We start from the raw sequence: 21331 nt of genomic DNA on the forward strand, positions 1-21331 counted from the left end.
TCTTTCTGTTTGGCTCCTGCAGTTTTTTTCCCACATGTTCCTTTCATGATAGTGTGCCTCGCTACACGCCCAAAAACATCAAAACCAACAGACCATGGACTGGTACTCTGAAACTGTTAGACAAAATAAACCTTCCTTCTTTATAGCAGTTTTTCTCAACTGTTATGCCACAGTGACAGAAAAGTGCCCAATACAAGCCTCATTTCAGTCTAGGTACAGCATTTCTTTCAACTTCAAGTAAATTGTAATAGTAGACATTTAATAAGTGCTTGAAATTCAGCTGCATTAGAGAATAAAACAATAGAGGAAATATTATAAGTGTATATCTTAAGCAGAAATTTTCTAACATGTATTAAAATCTGTGGGTCAAACATTAATATCAGAACCATAAGCATGATTGCCTGTTTTGACATTTTAAAACTATTCACACTGTGCTACATCCACTCCAGTAGTGACTTGCATTACGGGTTTAGAAACCTGGAAGCAGTCCTAAGGCAAAGAGTTTCACAGAAACTTAGCCTCCTGGAACCTTGGCATTCCAATAGCACATATACTCAAAACCTGTTTCCGCATTAGTCTGGTATATGGATCCATGTGCTCTCTTTCAGTATTGTTTTATTATAAGTGCCTTTAAGAATTGATTTTGACATATAGCTAAGCCTCTACCAGTGTTCCAATGGTTCCTAGAAAGTCCTTGAGCTGACCCTGAGCTTGGAATTCAGTAAGAATGTTACCTATTCAGTAACATTCAAATTTACCTCTGGTAGAGACAGTGAAAATAATCAGGTATTACAATTTACTTGAATAGAGCTAGAAAGCTCAGGGCTAGTCTCCATAGTAAGTACTTAGGACAATAGCCAAATCACACCCAAACACAGAAATACACAATGGCCTAGGAAATAGGTGGATTGTAGTATTATTCATGAGAGAGTTAGTAGTACAGAATTCCCCTTGTGCAGGTTTTTTCACTAGTCTCAAGGAATAGCATAATCAGGTATTTACTAAAGGAACCCTGGTGGTGGATTTAACAATATACTAGCATTGTATCAGAGCATTCACCTGGCTTCTGTGTTTAGCTGATCTTAATTAAGGGTTGTTCCTATTCTCAGTTGTAAACATGGCCTGGCTCCCGCCATCTTTTTATGTATATATTTTCTTTGCTTTCTATTAAGAATCAGTGTACCTTGACAGATGTATTTGCCTAGCCTTCTTGTTTTTCTTCTGTATTAAAATCCTGGTGTTTGCTTGGAAAAAAATTACATCCAGATACAGCACTCCCTTGTGTCTGTGTCTGTTTGTCACCCTTTCCTTGCCAACTCCATGCCCACCTACCAGAACTCCTAATTTCCCACGGATTGAGGGGGGCCAATTGAGCCTGGTCCATGGCAACACTGTTTTTACAAAGCTTCTTAGTTTTTACAAAGCTTCTTAGTTTCCTTATTTTTCTAATGATAAGCATAATGAGATGAGATCTCTTAAGTTTACTTATACTGAATGCCAAGCTATATCAATATTAATTACTTTACAGCACTTCTCTTAACTAATGTGTAGCTATGCTCTGCTGTGCTTGGAGCCCATTTCCCTGTCTCCACACACACATATCTTTGCTTACCTTTGTTTAGGAGCTTCACTTTTCATGTCTGCTGGGGAATTAATGGGTCTGCTCCTTTGCTTCCTGGCAGGATGCTTCCTCTTCAGCACCAGCAGGTCATTCTTTCAGCAGCAGCGATATACAACTGTTAGGCTGATGGGTAATACTGCCATCTACCAAATGAAAGCCACATTTAATTTTATTATTGTGTAAAGGTATTCTCACATCTGAGGGAAGGTAGCTTTAAGTTTAAGAGATTTAAACAGCAAGAACTGAAACAGATAATAAAACCAACATATTAAGAGATAGGAAAATTAACTATTAATTTCCAATTTATTTTTCATTGATTATATGGAAGAAAAGGCATTGACCACAAATATTTGATCTGAGTGAACCTGGATGACCACATCACCATATTTCAATAAAAAACATAATTTGAAGAATGTAAAAGAATTGTTACTTTAAAGGAACTAAAATTTAGTGTTTGAATTTGATTTTTACACTAATATTTATTTCATTGAAGCAATTCATAATATAAATCTCAGGTACACCTTGAATACCCATGGTGCTACTATGTGGATCATTAATCTGCCTACAGTGATGATAAGGAAGAGGGCATACTTCAAGGTATTCCATTTCCTATATCAGAGTGGAAGACAGATTTCCCCATAGGTCATCCAATATTTAATTTAAGATTAAATAAATGAATACATTTTGTTCAATGTTGCTGGGTGTTCAGAATATAAAATAGAAGATGAAGAGGAGAAAACCTATCTCATCCCATTTTTTTCAACCTCCTGCAGATTGTGTTATTAATTTATTTGCTTAACAATTTTCTTTTGGAGAACTTCATACCTGAGTGCATCTGTATCACTCCTACACACTTCTCCCCTCCAAGTGACCTAACCCTTTCCCAATTTTATAGATGGCTCATTGTAGCTATCAACATGACTACACCTGCAATCAACTAAAACTTGAGTGATTTTCTTACTTCTTTCTATCTCCCTTCCTTTCTTCCTTTCTTCCTTCCTTCCTTTCTTCCTTCCTTCCTTCCTTCCTTCCTTCCTTCCTTCCTTCCTTCCTTCCTTCCTTCCTTCCTTCCTTCCTCTTTAACCTTTTATTAAAAATAGATTATTTTCTCATACACACATTCTTTTCTTTCCTGATACTAGTTTCCCCTCCTTCTATTCCTCACAGTTCCTCCCCACCTCCCTTTCCATCTGGATTCCCTCCCTTAATGTCTCTCAGAAAAGAACAGTTTTCTAAGAGATAAAATCAAATATAACAAAACAAAACATGACAAAACAAAAATTATCGCAGCAAAATTGGACAAGGCAACCTAACATAATGAAAAGAGCCCCAAGAGACGTCACATGAATCAGAGGCTCACTCATGCACACAATCAAGAGTCCTATATAAATAGTAACCTAAAAGCTATAATATATATGTAGCAAACCCTGGTGCAAACCCATGTCTGCCCTATTTTTGCTGCTTCAGTCACCATGACTTCGTAAAAGCTCCATTGATTTAGGGGTCCTTGTTCTCCAGGTGTCCTCCATACTTATATCTAGTTCTTAGTGATTCAAGCAGTATCATGTATGTGTTCATTTTATGGAGTGGGCCTTAAGTTAAATCAGACATTGGGTGGTAAAAATATAGTCTTGTTTTGCAGGCTGCTGTTTTGTCCTAGTGTTATCTTAAGAAACTTCAGTTTCATGAGTTTCCATTAATTGTTAAACTTAGTGCCTGTGCTATCAGTGATCTGCTCAGGAAATTTTCATCTCTGCCAATAGTTCAAGGCTATTTCCCAGTGGTTCATTGTATCTTCTTTTATGGTAAGGTACTTAAATCCACTTGGACTTGAGCTTTGTACAGGGTGATACATATGGATTTATTTGCAATGTTCTACATGCAGACTTCCAGTTTGACCAGCATCATTTGTTGAAGATAGTTTCTTTTCCGCTATTGTGTATTTCTGGCCTCGTTATAAAAAACTAGAATTTATGTGTGAAACTTCAGTTTGATTCCATTGATGAACTTGTCTGTTTTGATGACAGTACCATGATGTTTTTATTATTATACCTGTATAATGAATGCAACTTGAAATCAGGAATGGTGAGAAGTTCTTTTATTGTTTAGGATTGCTTTTAAGCTAATCTATCTTATTTGTTGTTGTTGTTGTTGTTTTTCTGTATGAAACTAAGATTTTCCTTTCAAGACCTATGAAGAATTATATTAGAATTTTGATGGGGATTGAATTTCTAAGTTGCATTTGGCAGAATGGCAATATTTCTTTTGTAATCCTACAGATTGTGAGCATGTGAGACTTTCCATTTTCTGATATATTTTTCAATTTTCAATGAAGTTTTAATCATATAATTTTTTTTTACTTGCTTGGTTAGAGTTACACAAAGATATTATTTGTTGCTACTACAAAGTGTTATTTCCCTGATATTTTTTCTCAATCTACTTATCAATGTATATAGGAGGGCTACTGTTTTGTTGTTTTTTTTTTTTTTTTTTTTAGTTAATTTTGTATTCAGCCACTTGCTGAAAGTGTTTATCAGTTGTAGGAGTTCCATGACAGAACTTTTAGTGTCACATATATAGTATCTTATCGTCTGCAAATAAGGATATGATGATTTCTCTCCACTTTGTGTCTCCTTGATCTTGTTCAATTGTTTTATTGCTCTAGCTAAAACTTAAAAAACTCTATTAAATAGATATGGAAAGAGTAAGCAACCTGTTGTACCTGGTTTTAGTAGAATTGGCTTGAGTGTCTCCCCATTTAACTTGATATGGAATTGCTGCAAACCACCTTTATTATGTTGCAATATTTTTCTTTTATCTTTCATCTCTCCAGGAATTTTATCTTGAAAGTGTGTTGGATTTTGTCAGAGGCCTTCTCTTTACCTAATGAGATGATCATGTGTCTTTTTCTTTCATTTTGTTTATATGTGGATTGCAGGTGTTTACTTTTGTGTATTGAATAATTTTTGCATCTCTGAGATGAAGCCCTCTTGATAATGATGGATGATCTTTTGGATGTATTCTTGGAGTTAGTTTGCAAGTATTTTATTGAATAGTTTTTCATGAGAGAAATTGATCTGTAATTCTATTTGATGGGTGTTTATGTGGTTTGCATATCAGGGTGAATGTGGCTTCATAAAATGCATTTGGCAATATTCCTTCTGTTTCTATCTTGTAGAATAATTTGAGGAATATTGCCATTACATCTTCTTTGAAAGTCTGGAAGAATTCTGTGCTAAAACAGAATTCTGTGCTGGCCCTGGTTCATTTGTTTGTTTTGTTGTTTTTGTTTTTGTTTTATTTATTTGTTTGTTTGTTTTACTTGTTTCTTTTTTTGTTGGGAGACTTTAATGGCAGCTTCTAGTTCACCAGGGTTATAAGTCTGCTTAAATTGTTTATTTGTTTATGATTTAACTTTGGTAAGTGGTACCTATAAAGATTAATTAGAGAGGTTCAGGCCAGTTGTGCCGTTGCGAGATTGCAGCTGTAGTCGCTCCAGCCGGTCAAGGTGTAAACTCTTCTAAGATGTCAAAAACAAACAAATCCAAGTCTGGATCTCGCTCTTCTCTCTCAAGATCTGCATCCAGATCTCGGTCTCGTTCGTCTTCAAAGTCTCGGTCCAGAAGCCGATCTGTCTCTCTTTCAAGGAAGCGCAGGCTGTTCTAGGTCTCGTTCCAGATCATATTCTCCAGCTCATAACAGAGAAAGGAATCACCCCAGAGAGTATCAGAATTGAGATTTGTGAGGTCACAACAGAGGCTACAGGAGGCCGTATTACTTCCACGGGCGAAACCGAGGCTTTTATCCATGGGGCCAGTATAACTGAGGTAGCTATGGAAACTACCATTCCAATTTTCAGAACTACCAGCAAGCATACAGCCCTCGTCGGGGCCGTTCTAGATCCCGGTCCCCAAAGAGAAGGTCCCCTTCACCACGGTCCAGGAGCCATTCTAGGAACTCTGACAAGTCATCCTCTGACAGGTCAAGACGCTCCTCATCCTCCCGGTCATCCTCCAACCACAACAGAGTTGAGTCGTCTAAGCGAAAGTCTACAAAAGAGAAAAAGTCCTCTTCCAAGGATAGCCGGCCACCTCAGGCAACTGGTGATAACCAGGGAGGTGAGGCTAAGGAGCAGACATTCTCTTGGAGGCACCTCTCAAGATATAAAAGGGTCTGAGAGCTCAAAGCCATGGCCAGATGCCACCACCTATGCTGGTTCTGCATCACGGGCCTCGGTTTCTGATCTGAGTCCCCGGGAGAGAAGCCCAGCTCTCAAAAGCCCCCTCCAGTCTGCAGTGGTTAGGTGAAGGTCACCACGCCCTAGCCCTGTGCCAAAACCCAGTCCTCCACTTTCTAATGCATCCCAGATGGGCTCATCTATGTCAGGGGGTGCTGGATATCAGTCTGGAGCACACCAAGGTCAGTTCGACCATGGCTCTGGGTCTTTGAGTCTATCCAAAAAGAGCCCTGTGGGTAAGAGTCCACCAGCTACTGGCTCTGAATATGGTTCATCTCAGAAAGAGGAGAGTGCTGCTTCGGAAGGAGCAGCATATTCAAAAAGGTATCTGGAGGAGCAGAAGACAGAGAATGGGAAGGATAAGGAGTGGAAACAAACAAATGCCAATAAGGAGAAGCTGAAGGAGAAAGGAGGCTTCTCTGATGCTGATGTCAAAATGAAATCCGATTCATTTGCTCCCAAGACGGACTCTGAGAAGCCCTTCCGAGGCAGCCAGTCGCCCAAAAGTTATAAGCTTCGGGATGACTTTGAGAAAAAGATGGCTGACTTCCACAAGGAGGAGATGGATGAGCACGATAAGGACAAAAGTAAGGGAAGGAAGGAACCCGAGTTTGATGATGAGCCCAAATTTATGTCTAAAGTCATAGCCGGTACAAGCAAAAGCCAGGAGGAAGAGAAGTCAGGCAAGTGGGAGAGCCTGCACGCAGGGAAGGAAAAGCAGAGGAAGGCAGAGGAAATGGAGGAGGAGCCTTTCACAGAGAGATCCCGAAAGGAGGAGCGTGGAGGGTCCAAGAGGAGCGAAAGTTTTCTGGCACAGGGGCTTTGTGCCAGAAAAGAATTTCCGGGTGACTGCATACAAGGCAGTCCAGGAGAAAAGTTCATCCCCGCCCCCGAGGAAGACCTCTGAGAGCCGTGACAAGCTGGGAAACAAAGGAGACTTTTCCTCGGGGAAGTCTTCCTTTTCCATTACCCTGAAGACCCAAGTCAATGTCCGGATGGACTCCTTCGATGAGGACCTTGCACGACCTAGTGGTTTATTGGCTCAGGAACGAAAGCTCTGTCGGGATCTAGTCCATAGCAACAAAAAGGAGCAGGAATTCCGTTCCATTCCAGCATATACTGTCAGCTCAGTCTCAGCGTAGCCCCTCAGAATTGTTTGCTCAGCACATAGTGACCATTGTTCATCATGTTAAAGAGCATCACTTTGGATCCTCTGGAATGACATTGCATGAACGCTTTACTAAATACCTAAAGAGAGGAAATGAACAAGAAGCAGCTAAAAATAAGAAAAGCCCAGAGATACACAGGAGGATAGACATTTGCCCCAGTACATTCAGAAAGCATGGTTTGACTCATGAGGAATTGAAAAGTCCACGGGAACCTGGCTACAAGGGTGAGGGAAAATACAAAGATGATCCTGTTGATCTTCACCTTGATAGTGAACGTCGTAAAAATCATAAGGAGAGAGATCTTAAGCGAGGTAAATCAAGAGAGTCAGTGGATTCCAGAGACTCTAGCCACTCAAGAGAAAGATCAACTGAAAAGACAGAGAAAACCCACAAAGGATCAAAGAAGCAGAAGAAGCACCACAGAGCAAGAGACCGGCCCAGGTCCTCCTCCTCCTCCTCCTCCCAGTCCTCCCAGTCCTACAAAGCAGAGAAGTACCCTGAGGAGGCAGAAGAGAGGGAGGAGAGCACCTCAGGTTTCGACAAATCCAGATTAGGGACCAAAGACTTCGTGGGTCCGAATGAAAGAGGCGGCAGAGCTCGGGGAACCTTTCAATTTCGTGCAAGAGCGAGAGGATGGGGCAGAGGAAACTATTCTGGTAACAATAACAACAACAGCAACAATGATTTTCAAACGAGAAGCCGGGAAGAAGAATGGGATCCAGAGTACACGCCCAAGAGCCAGAAGTATTACCTGCATGACGACCGGGAAAGCGAGGGCAGCGACAAGTGGAGGAGCCCAGGCCGCGGCCAAGGAGCCTTTCCCGGGGGCGGGGCCGGTTCATGTTCCAGAAGTCCAGTACCAGCCCCAAATGGGCCCATGACAAGTTCAGTGGGGAGGAGGGAGAGATAGAAGACGATGAGAGTGGGACAGAGAACAGAGAAGAAAAGGACAGTTTACGGCCCTCAGCTGAGTAGGGGCAGCTCTTGATGGAGCCCTTGCCTGGGGGAGAAAGGCGCTGGGAGAGGCTGGTGGAGCTAAACAAGGAGCCTCAAGAAGATCCTGAAAACGCCACCCCACAACCCACTAGCCACACAGAATCCATCCCACGACAGCAGAGTGTGTCCCTGGTGCCATCCGTCTCACTGGACAGAGGACAGGACGCTGCCACCGAGCCTAGATCAGACCACACACTGGGCTGCTGCTGCTGCTGCTGCTGGTGGTGTGAGGTGGGCAGGGTAGGGAGAAGGATGCTGATGCTTGGACTTTGTTTTGGTTTTGTTGTCCCACCCCCACTCCCACCCCAATTATAAACCAAGTTTTCTTCATTTCATTTCATTTCATTTCATTTCATTTCATTTCATTTCATTTCATTTCATTTCATTTCATTTCATTTCATTCGGAACTAAATGGGAATTTGGTTTTCAGTCTTTTCCTGTCCTGAGTTTTATTAAGAAATCCTTTTTCTTTTTCTTCTTTTTTAGGGGATATATAGTAATATTAGTGTAAAGATTTTAATTTGGGCAACTTTGACTCTTAAGAGAAAACAAAGCATGTGAATAAAAATTGAAGTGTTCACCTCAGTTTGGGACCAAACTGCTTGGATCTTGTACAAACCGGTTTTGTATGTTAGGGAGGAGTTTAAGGCCTTTCTGACCACCTCGTGTTCCCCTTTCTACACAGCCATGTATCCCGTGGAGTTGCTCCCAGCCTCCCCATGCACCCTGCTCTGTCTAATTTCTCCTGGGCTGGGCTTCCCATTCTCCACCAGCAGCTCCAGTGTCCCAACCTTTGTAGGCCTGCTGGTCTTCAGCAAGAGGAGTGGAAACTGGAGGGCAGTTTCTGGACGGTTTTCTAATAAGCTTCTGAATTCTATTATCTTTAGAAATACAAGATGAGAAAATAATTTTTTTCAATATTTTTTATTAATCTTTTTATAAAATGAAAAGAAACGCCTATGATTAAGGATGGTGGTTATGGCTGGGTGGTCTGTGGGGTTGTGTGTGTTTGAGTTTTTCCTTTTTTTTCTCTTTAACCTTACGTTTTGGGTTGAAACATTTTCAGATGTTGGGGGGCATCCTCATTAAAGGGTCCTTGTGCTTGCCTTCCGGGGCGGCGGTCCCCAGCAGGTGAACCGCTGCCTGCGCGCATCTGTTGGACGCCATCTGCACCCTCCTCCCTCTCCAGCCTTTGCTCTTGGGTTGTTGTGCATACTTCCCTATACTTTGCTAATTTCAATACTTATGTTGGTTTTACTTGAATGATTCATGTTTAGGGGAGAAAAACACCCTTAAATTTTTGTTTCAACTCCTCCTGCAAATAAAAACAATAAATGAAAAAAAAGATAATTAGAGAGATTGTCTTAATAGGATTATTTGTGATGGACTTTAGTCTGGATAACACCTTCTAGTCGCAGCCCAAATAAAAGCATGTGGATAAAGGAAGCTTTTTCTTTTCCTGCTTGCCCTCACTCTCACTAGCAAGTTCATTTACCCTGTTATATCCAAGTTTTTCAGGATTCCAATGGAGACTGAAAAGCAGCAGCACTTGAGGAATCTTCCCAGACTCCAGCACCAAACTGGGACTCCAGAAACATCCAGTCTCATGGCTTGAATAACTACTAGATTTTTGTCCCTTCCCTTGTGGTATAGCCATTGCTGGACTACACAGATTATATCCTATGGGTCAGTCTAATAAATCTCTTAGCTTTTATACTTTAGAGAATCTTGATAATACACACAAGTCCATTTTGTATTACTTACACGTACCAGTATCCAGAATTAGACACCTGTGATAGAAAGGCCATCTGGGAGCTTGTCCCTGTAGGAAATTAATTCTCCCTCTCTGCAGACATTGTCTCTTCATCTAAATGCAGAACAGTGTGTGATTTCCTCCCATCCATATTGGCAGTCAAATGGTAGTGTTGCAGTATGGATCTTGTTCAGGCAACTCTACTGTTGGATGCTTATTTTACAACAGATGCCCTTGTCTTCCAGCTCTCATGATCGTTGTGCCCCTTATTCCGCCATTCCCCAGAGTCTTAGGTGTAGAAACCACAGTGTAAATGTATGTGATGATATCTAGCATACTGGGATAATAGTTGAAGACAGGATCTCAAGGCAGAAGATTTTAATAAGCTCAAAAACCATACACATACTTGGTCACATGAGTGACATTTTTTCATAGCATTCACCTCATATACAGAACACTTTCCATGATGACCATTCTTCAAATAATTGTACAATCTCTCCTTGATGAAAATATGCATCTATTATATGACAATGTTAGTTACTTGTGGTGAGTCCCGACACTCTTATTGTTCTTTGTAAGCTATTGTTAACATATATCTACAAAGAGCAAAGAGTTCTGTAGAAGATAAAATCTGAGCTAAAATATTTTGGTTTAAATCCTAACCCTATCCATTCTAAAATCAAAGATTCAAGTATATTTATTTTTGTTTGTGCATAATTCTCTGCTGTATATTGTAGACTTGTACATGAACATTCACATATGACATATTAAATAGATGCTGCTACTATAATTATTAAACAAATATCCTCAGTAATTCCATGATCATATGGCTTCATTGATTTGGATATGAGGGGTATCATGGTAAGTGGGAAATGAGTTGTCACAGCCAGGAATCAGAGAAGAAGTGGTGGTTGACAAGGAGTCAATTCCCAACACCCACATGGACATTCACAAGCAGCTATAATTCCAGTCTTACAGCAACTGAGAGACTCTTCAGGCCTCTGTGCAATTCTTGCATGTGGCTCACAGACTTGTATGCAGTCAAAACACCCAACTATTATATATATATGTGTATATGTGTGTGTGTGTGTGTGTATGTGAGGAAATATTCTTTTATTAAGGCATATTATGTGTGGTGAGAGGAGTAGTGAGTATGTGTCTGTGAATATGAGTCCCTACAGTAACCTGAAAAGCAAGATTACAGGCAACCATGAGCTTCCTGATATGGGCACTGGGAACAAACTTGGTACTCTGGAAGAACAAGCATGTTCTGTTGAAGACGGACTCATCTCTCTGGCCCAGGAATTCTTAAATATGGTTCTCACACACAGCTTGAAAATCTTCATGTTATGTAGATCAAGAAATTCTTTTCTAATGTGTAAGTTGGCTTTAATATTATGGACATGAGATTAATTAGCCCAAATAAACATCCCAGTGAGCTGAAGCTTCCACCCTAATAAACATAGTACCAAATGTTTCCAGCTAGTTTCTGACAAATAAATATTGCATTATCTGGGAATATAATTGCGAAGGCCCAATTAGTGATGGCCTCTTCCACGGACAGCTGTTAGCTGGAATCTAAATATTTTTAGGATGTGAGTACCTGTTGGTATTGGTTGTTTTTCAATTATGTTCTAAAATAAAGTGTTTACTTAGGCATATGTTTTCAGAGGAAGGGAAGGTGCAGAAGCAAGTGACAAATATGTCTGCGGGAGCAAGAAACGGAGAAAGCATGCCTTTCTATGCAGACATCAGTGCAGAGGTAAGGAAGTTGCAAGCTCAGAAATCTCAAAGTTCACCACCTTCACCCTTTAGTGAGGTGCTGTAGAAATAGCTCAGCAGTTAAACACACTGGCTACTCATCTCTAGGATGCAGGTTCAATTCTTGGCACCCGCATGGTAGTACACTACCATTTTAAATTCGTGTTCCTGGAGATCTAAGACCCTCTTCAAACTTCTGCAGGCACAAGACACAAACAGGATACATAAATACACAGGCAGCCTATACACATAAAATTAAATAGTAAAAGTAATTCAGTGCTTGCACATGGAAGCATACTTCCTCCAGCAAGAGTCACCTCCTAAAACTTCCATAATTTCACAAGCAAAGCCACCAACCAAGGAACAAGTGTTCTTGTGTGTGTCATTTCTTTCTACCAAAGTAGCACATCAGATTCAACACTTCTGATAGGTTCACCTGAATCAATGCATTTGCTCTAAAAGTTCATACACTTTAAAAGTTCACTTTGGAGTAGAATTTCATTCTAGTCCTTTCACATATATCTTTCTAGAATATCCTGAAAATTGACAATGATTATTATGTTTGGTATAAATCTTATGAATAGTCATCTTATAAGGCAATTATACCAGGAAATGTTGCTAAGGAGCCTTCCATAAGCTGGGCTCCTCTGACATGGAAAGAAGGACAAATTGCACCTTCAAATTGATGTGGAGTCCTTCAGAAATTCACTAACAACTGTCTACACCTTCCCAAACACTATTACTTTGAAAATCAGGGTCACAACCCTTCCTAATAGATATTTTTCCATTCACACAGGATAGTGTGAAGTTACCTTCTGCAATCAATATAAATAAGTCTTCTTTCTGCTCATTTGGAGACATTGTCAGAGACCTTCGAAAAATAAGGGGCTGGAAGCTTTACATTTATCATAGTCATTTTCTGGATATTCAAATGTTTCTTCAAAGTCTAAAGATTTGAGATCTCATTTTCTAACTGAACCCCTTCCTTGTATTTACGAGCTACTACCTCAGTGGCTTTGGAATCTTTGTAGCCATAAGAGTCAAACACAGCAGTCACTCAATCTTGGAAACACTTAAAAGAGTGCTGTTCTGTCACTGAGCACTTCATTGCACTCAACTTTAGATGGGAGGTGCTAACCTGCTCAGGAATACTGTGCCATGACTAATGTGGTTCTCATTTCCATCCAGAAAAAACCCTACACCAACCCTTAACAATAATATAAACATTCAAAAGGGAAAACAAAATTTTCAGGACAAAATATTTATAAAACTTTAATGTATATAATTAAAACTAGAAGTAAAGCATAACTTTTCGATTACTAAGAAGACCAACTACACAAGCGAGAACAAGGCCACATAAACTGCCAACTGCACATGAGACAATAGCCAAAGGATGTATAGTCATTTGATTAAGTGGTTACTTAGTCTTTAAGTAATAGTCCCTTTTATTCTTATTTATTTGCCTTAAGTTTTTATTAGATCACGTTTATGAGGTTTATTCTAGTTAATATCTCTTCAGGAAATTTTTCTTTGTCATCCTTTTTATCCATAAATTGTTGACCTTATATTGCATATAGCTGATGCTTTCTCAATATAATGCTACTTATTTTTAATTGTGAAAAATGACAAATTTATATTTACTTCTGTTATAATATACATATACATTCTATTCACTCTGATTATTGATTCAGTTGGAACGTTCTGCCATTTTATTTTCTGCTTGCTATGTGTCTTAATTTATGATTCCATTTCCTTTAACAAAGGTCTAAAGGCAAATCGTGAGGTTGTGTACATTTTTTTTCTCACTTTATTTCCTTATCCTATACTTTAAAAAGTATTCATATAATTTATATGTTTCTGTATATGGCTACCCTAAAACTTTTAATATTAAAATGCCAAGTTAGAAATTGCTTTCTTTTTATTGGGGAATTGAGTCCATTGATATTAAGAGATATTAAGGAAAATTAATTGTTGCTTCCTTTTATTTTTGTTGTTAGAGTTGGCATTCTGTTGTTGTGGCAGTCTTCTTTTAGGTTCGTTGAGGGATTACTTTCTTGCTTTTTCTAGGGCGTGATTTCTGTCCTTGTATTGTTTTTTTTTTTTTTTTTTTCTGTTTTTATCCTTTGAAGGGCTGGATTCATGGAAAGATAATGTGTGAATTTGGTTTTGTCATGGAATACTTTGGTTTCTCCATCTATGGTAATTGAGAGTTTGGCCGGGTATAGTAACCTGGGCTGGCATTTGTGTTCTCTTAGTGTCTGTATAACATCTGTCCTGGCTCTTCTGGCTTTCATAGTCTCTGGTGAAAAGTCTGGTGTAATTCTGATAGGCCTGCCTTTATATGTTACTTGACCTTTCTCCCTTACTGCTTTTAATATTCTATCTTTATTTAGTGCATTTGTTGTTCTGATTATTATGTGTCAGGAGGAATTTCTTTTCTGGTCCAGTCTATTTGGAGTTCTGTAGGCTTCTTATATGATCATGGGCATTTCTTTCTTTAGGATTGGAAAGTTTTCTTCTATTATTTTGTTGAAGATATTTGCTGGCCCTTTAAGTTGAAAATCTTCATTCTCATCTACTCCTATTATCCGTAGGTTTGGTCTTCTCATTGTGTCCTGTATTTCCTGGATGTTTTGAGTTAGGATCCTTTTGCATTTTGTATTTTCTTTGATTGTTGTGCCAATGTTCTCTATGGAATCTTCTGCACCTGAGATTCTCTCTTCCATCTCTTGTATTCTGTTGCTGATTCTTGCATCTATGGTTCCAGATTTCTTTCCTAGGGTTTCTATCTCCAGCGTTGCCTCACTTTGGGTTCTCTTTATTGTGTCTACTTCCCTTTTTAGGTCTAGTATGGTTTTGTTCATTTCCATCACCTGTTTGGATGTGTTTTCCTGGTTTTCTTTAAGGACTTCTACCAGTTTGGTTGTGTTTTCCTGTTTTTCTTTAAGGACCTGTAACTCTTTAGCAGTGCTCTCCTGTATTTCTTTAAGTGAGTTATGAAAGTCCTTCTTGATGTCCTCTACCATCATCATGAGATATGCTTTTAAATCTGGGTCTAGATTTTCGGCTGTGTTGGGGTGCCCAGGACTAGGTGGGGTGGGAGTGCTGCGTTCTGATGATGGTGAGTGGTCTTGATTTCTGTTAGTAGGATTCTTACGTTTGCCTTTCGCCATCTGGTAATCTCTGAAGCTAGCTGTTATAGTTGTCTCTGATTAGAACTTGTTCCTCAGAAGACTCTGTTAGCCTCTATCAGCAGACCTGGGAGGCTGGCTCTCTTCTTAGTTTCAGTGGTCAGAGTATTCTCTTCAGGCAAGCTCTATTCTTGTAGGGAAGGTGCCCAGATATCTGGTGTTCGAACCTGCCTCCTGGCAGAAGTTGTGTTCCAATCACCAGAAGTCTTAGGATCCCGTGGGGAATCCTGTGTGGGTCCTTGAGGGTGTCCGGAGACTCCTCTGGCAAGGCACCCTGGTGCTCAAGTAGACTGGAAGGGACTTGTGCCTCAGCAGAGGCCGGGTTGCCTGCTTCCCTAGTTAATGCAGTCTCAGATTCCACATGATTGGATTGGAGCAGACACTGTGTTCCACTCACCAGAGGTCTTAGGATCCCGTGGGGAGTCCTGTGCGGGTCCTTGCGGGTGTCCAGAGACTCCTCTGGCAAGGCACCCCGATACTCTAGTGGACCGGAAGGGACTTGTGCCCCAGCAGAGGCCGGGAAAAGATGTAATAAAAATAAATAAATAAATAAATAAATAAATAAATAAATAAATAAATAAAATATGCAAACCCTAGGTTACAACTTTTTACTACCATGGTGGTCAGGAATAAAACTTTAAATTAGCAAGTGAAAAAAAAAAAAAAAGAAATTGCTTTCTTTCCCTGCTTTTGCAACTTTTGTGTCTGAGTTCTATTCCACACTTCACACCTCTGCTGTGTAGAATTCCACATCTCAGCAGTTTATTTCAAAATATAAAGATCATTTTATATGTTTATTATAATCATGGATCCATATTCGTGCTTATATTCACTTGAGTGTTCACACACAACATCCTTTTATTCATTTAATTGTATTTTGTATTCTGTGTAGGAAAAAATTGTTTCCAATTGTATATATCTGTTCCACATTTGTTACACGAACTTGGGATATTTATATTCCCTTATGAAGAGTGCTGAAAACATCAGGTTATTTTTCAATCCTCACTATAAACATTTTCTGCTGATTTTATTGGTGTGTCAATTCATTTCTCTATGGCTTTCTAAATATCTCTTTTCTTTAGGTATTATGTTGCAAAACCAAGATGTATTAAAGCATTGATTTCATTTTCATTTTATCTGTATAAGGATAATTTATGAATCTCAGAGACAAGGATCCATGCTTTTAATCAACTATAAAAAAATCTTAAACTTCAACTCTGAGTAATTTCTCTTCATCGTCTTAATTTTTGTCTTTGAGAAGCATGATCACATAGGTTTGATATATTTTGATTACATGCTCCTTTGATTTTAGATATTCATTATCTGTACTGAATATACAAATTTCTGGTATAATCTATATCACAATCTTTCTCATTTACCATGGTTAATCTCTTTGTGAACTTTAGTTTTAATTGTAAATTTATATCCATAAACTTTTTCTCTAAAATGTTTGTTTGTTTGTTTGTTTATTTATTTATTTATCTACTTTCCATCACAATATCAGTCCCTCTCTTCTCATGCAGGTCCTTCTCCCATCATACCCCCCCTTCTCCTCTGAGAAGGAGGAGCCATCTCTGGGTATCACATCATTATTCCCTCCCCAACACCCAAAAGATCAAGTCCCTGAAGGACTAGGTGTGTCCTTTCCATACTGAGATCAAACAGATGCTGCCTACTTAAGGGAATGGGATCGACGTGTAGGCAACAGATCCAGGAAAAGGCCAACAACTCCAGCTGTTGGGTCCGTTGTTGGGGAGCCAGCATGAAGATCAAGCTGTACATCTGCTATATTTCTATAGGGCCTAGCTCCAACCTGCCCTAGCTCTTTGTTTGGTAGGTCAGTCTTTGGGAGCTTCCAAATGTCCAGGTTAGTTGAGTCTGTTGGTCTTGCTGTGGAGTTCAATCATTTCCCTAACTCTTCCATAAGACTTGCTGAGCTCCATCTAAAGTTTGGCAGTGGATCTCAGCATTTCTTCCCATTGTCTGCTGGGTGGAGTCTCTCAGGTCAGTTTATGTTAGGCTCCTGTCTGCAAGCATAACAGAATATCATTTATAGTTTCAGGAACTGGCACTTACCCACAGTTTGGTTCTCAGGTTGGGCCAGTCATTTGTTGGTCATTCCCTTAGTCTCTGCTCTACCTTTGTCCCTGCATGACTTGGGAGGCAGGGCATATTGGAGTGGAAAGTTTTGTGGGTGGGTTACTGTTGTATGCCGGCCTGCAGCTTACAAGGACCGAGCATACCAGGGAGGCAGGCTGGGGCTGAAAGAGACTTAGCTCAAAGTTAATGGAGCCAAGATATGATTCTGTTCAAGGCCTTCCGTTTATTAAGAGAGTGTGCTTATAAAAGGGGGGAAGGCCCATCCCCTGCCAGTCCATTCTTGGTGTCTGGAGCCAGCCTGTAGGTGATGTGAAGAATAGGATGTTCCTGGAATGTATCAGGTGCTTCTAAGCAGGAGCAGTGTCTTGGAGAGAGCAGTGGCAGGTGGCAGAACAAAAGACCCATCTAGATCGGAAGGCTCCACCTTAGGTAATTTCCTTCACAGTGGCAGCAAGGTCAAAGTCTGGATCAGCCTACTTCAGGGCTGAGGGAGGCTATTGGTTACTGTTGTTATCCCTCCACTGAGAGTCCTGCCTGGCTACAGGACAGGATCCTATCTCTCACTACTAGGAATCCTAACTAGAGTCTCCCCTATAGATACCGTGCCCCCACCTCTGTCCCTGCTCTCTGGCACATCCTGGAGATTACCACTGACCCCCTGGCAAATTCCCTTTCTGTCTTCCCTGCTCTTCCTACACCTGCCTCCCGTGACCCACCCACTTTCCTACTCATGCCCTCTCCCAGCAGGTCCCTCCTTCTATTCACCTCTGATACCTATTTTGTTTTCCCTTCTGGAGAGATTCAACTATGGTCTCTTGGGCCTTGTTATTTGGCTTATTGTGGTCTGTGGATTACAGCATAGTTATCCTATACTTTATGGCTAATATCCACTTATAAGTGAATACATATCATGCATATCCTTTTGGGTCTGGATTACCTCACTCAGGATGATATTTTCAAGTTTTATCCATTTGCTTGCAAATTTTAATAGTTGAGTAGTATTCCATTGTGTAAATTAACAATATTTTCTATACCTATTCTTCAGTTGAGGGTCATACGAGTTGTGTCCAGTTTCTGGTTATTACAAATAAAGCTGCTATGAACATAAGATGCTTTGTGGTAAGGTGGAGCATCTTTTGCGTATATGACCAGGAGTGGTACAGCTGTGTCTTGAGAGAGAAGTATTCCCAATTTTCTGAGAAACTGGCCAGTTTGATTTCCAGAACGATTGTACAAGTTTGCACTCTCACCAGCAGTGGAAGAGTGTTCCCCTTCCTGTACAACCCTGCCAGCATCTGCTGTCCCTTGAGGTTTTGATCTTAGCTGTTCTGATGGGTGGAAGGTAGAATCTCAAAGTCAGGTTGATTTTCATTTTCCTGATGTGTTTAATAAACACATTAAACATTTGGGGAATTTTGTTTGCTTGTTTTTTGTTTGTTTTGTTTTGTTTTGTTGCCATTGGTGTTTCCTTTGTTAGGAATTCTCTTTTTAGTTCTGCACCCCACTTTTTAATTGAGTTGAGTTTTCATGTCTAACTTATTGAGTTCTTTATATATTTTGGATATTAGCTCTCTTCTAGCCTTCTTTAGAGCATTTCTGTTTTTCTGCTTACAGAATTAATCATATTATTTTACGCTGTTTATAAGGTCTCCTTTCTGTTTCATTTTACTGAAGAATTTTATGCATGTCATATTTTGTTTGCTAAATCAACACAAGTAGTATAATCTGAACTTCAAACCAATGTGGTTACCCTTTCTTGGCAGAAAAGTTTGTGTTATCTGTTTGCTCACTGTTTGCAACAGCCAAAACACACATGCTTCCTTGTCTTTTACCTTTATCCATAGGACATTTCTCTGCTGTTGTCAGTGAGTTCCACCTTAGTTTATTAGCATTTTTTCATTTCCACTGTGCTCAGGAAATTCTCCTTGCCTGAGCCCAAGACCAATCTCCTGGGAAAACTTTCTGTTTTGATTTATTCTGTAGAGAAAACTATGTATTTCATTTCTATTTCCCAATCAATTTTCTAGCTCTTTGGTTTTTTAACCCTCAGTGATGCACTTATATAACAGTTAGCACTATTTAAGTGGTCCATTCAACTTTTCCCAAGAAATGGACTTTGAAACTAAAAGAAAGTTATTTGTGAAGTTCTATATTTATTATTATTATTTCCATTTATTCATTTGGGGTGTAGGGTCATATGTTGCACTACATATGCAAAGGTCAGAGGACAACTTGAAGGAGTTGCTTCTTTCCTTCTTCCTGTGCATAGAACTCAGTTCATCAAGCATGACAGCAAGTGTCTTTACCCAGTAAGCAATCTTCATGGCCCAAATGGGGGATTTTTGAGCTCATTTAAGTTATCTGATAGAAAGATCTCCATTGCTTAAAATTAAGATAGTCTCTATTCTATGTTATATAGTGTGGGCTTCTTTTTAAATACTACTTGACTTATCTGTTTTGACACTGACTTTACTTATACAACTTGCCTCTCAACACAAGGTCCTCATTCTGAGTTCTGTAATGACTGATGTTCTTTGCCTTGTTGAGATGCTAAATAACTTCCTTGCCATTAGGCATTAACTTCAGCATGTTCAAGAGAAACCCAAGCATGTGATTTGTCTTTTATTCAATTCTGTAAGGGTTAGCAGAGTTTCTACAAGATTCCCTAATGAATTTATTCTTAAAATACTGATTTTTATTCTAATCCATGATATGCCTATAAAATTCAGGAAGGATAAAGTTGTTTTCAAGACTCTGGATTGAAAATTTCTGATTAACATTTGGCCCTCAAATTGCTTTGTTTCTGTAATTTACTTATTTAGCCACTCAAATTTCAAAATAGTTTGTTTTTCTTATGTAAATATTTGGACATAGTCCCTTATCACTAACAATTCTTCTAGTGATTATTTGCAGCCAAGAGCCTTTTCTAAGCATTCTGCATGTCCTGCTTCACCTCATTCATAACAGAACTTAAGCTCCATGGTCACCTTTCAATAGATAAGAAAAACTGAGATTCACTTTATTTATTTATTTATTTATGTATTTATTTATTTATTTTATTAGGTATTTATTTCATTTACATTTCCAATGCTATCCCCAAAGTCCCCCACACCCTCCCTCCCCCACTCCCTCACCCATGCACTCCCACTTCTTGGCCCTGGTGTTCCCCTGTATTGAGGCATATAAAGTTTGCAAGACCAATGGGCCTCTCTTTCCACTGATGGCCGACTAGGCCATCTTCTGATACATATGCAGCTAGAGACAGGAGCTCCAGGGGTTACTGGTTAGTTCATATTGTTGCTCTACCTATAGGGTTGCAGATCCCCCCAGCTCCTTGGGTACTTTCTCTAGCTCCTCCATTGGGGGCCCTGTGATCCATCCAATAGCTGACTGTGAGCATCCACTTCTGTGTTTCCTAGGCCCTGGCATAGTCTCACAAAAGATCACTTTATTAATGCATGGGACAAATGGGCTTCCTAGGAAGAATTCTAGATTAGTGAGGGAAAATCTCAATCATTACCATGGAAATGTTGAACTTTAGTGGAAAAATATGCCACAAAAGTGTTTGGTTTAAATAAATCTTGTGGTACATGCTATTTTAAATATGCAGAACCAAAAATAGTATCCATATTTACCTCATTGCAAATTGTACTTCCATTTTCAGTAAGTTTTTCTGAGTCACAAAAAACTAAGGAGCACATCTAATGTAGTTTGGTAAGTAAAGGAGTTAAATGTTAACTTGTAGCAGATGAGTACAGGGTATAGGTTGGTTCTATTTTGCTAAAAATGGAATTGGGAGAGCACAGGCTAGCCTATGCTCAGCAGGCACCAGGAGGCATGCTTCTTCATGTGCCTCACAGCCTTGAGAGTTCTAAATTTTGCATGTGGCTCATCTCATTAAGAGAACTATGCTTAATGCTCTTTTTCTCAGGCTTTAAAAAAACGTATCACAAAAGATGAAAACCACCAACTCCAAGTCAAGTCAAAATTAATGCTTGAAGCGTTTTCTCCACTGGGACAGATTTTTCTACAAAACACATTATTTATTTGTGAGATTGGGGCAAACCTGGGGCACTTGTGTGAAACATATTCATAGTTTTAAATTTGAAATAAAAGTATAAAGATATAAACATCAAGAGGTTGATTTCTACAAAATACTTGTAAACATGAGCTTAATTGCTGTCTGATCTCATAGATCCTCAGAATTAATGAGAGTTGTTTATTTTTCAGTAAGTAAAATAAACCATACTGGTGTAATGCACTATTAGAAGTACAATGGGGTTGGAAGTCTGTTGTAATGTCTTTTTGTTGTTGTACTTATAGTTTTGGTTTTTGATGTTGTTGTTTTGTTTCATTAATTTTTTTTTGGTTTTGTTTTTCAACGTGGTATCATCTTTAATGAAGCTGTTCCCAATTACACAGTTCACATGCTGAAAAGAAGATATAAGTCAAGAAAGAAGGTGAGTTTTGTACTGAGTACTACTTCAGTTACACCACAGACCT

The 21331-nt window shown here is 39.4% G+C and overlaps 1 pseudogene; it reads left to right on the top strand.

Moving 5' to 3' along the window:
* Positions 1-5146: 5146 nt before the first annotated feature.
* Positions 5147-8313, top strand: LOC110291116 (thyroid hormone receptor-associated protein 3 pseudogene; annotated as a pseudogene).
* Positions 8314-21331: the final 13018 nt, after the last annotated feature.

Source organism: Mus caroli, unplaced genomic scaffold, assembly GCF_978045245.1.
Source record: "Mus caroli unplaced genomic scaffold, Mus_caroli_1 scaffold_3, whole genome shotgun sequence".
NCBI lineage: Eukaryota > Metazoa > Chordata > Mammalia > Rodentia > Muridae > Mus > Mus caroli.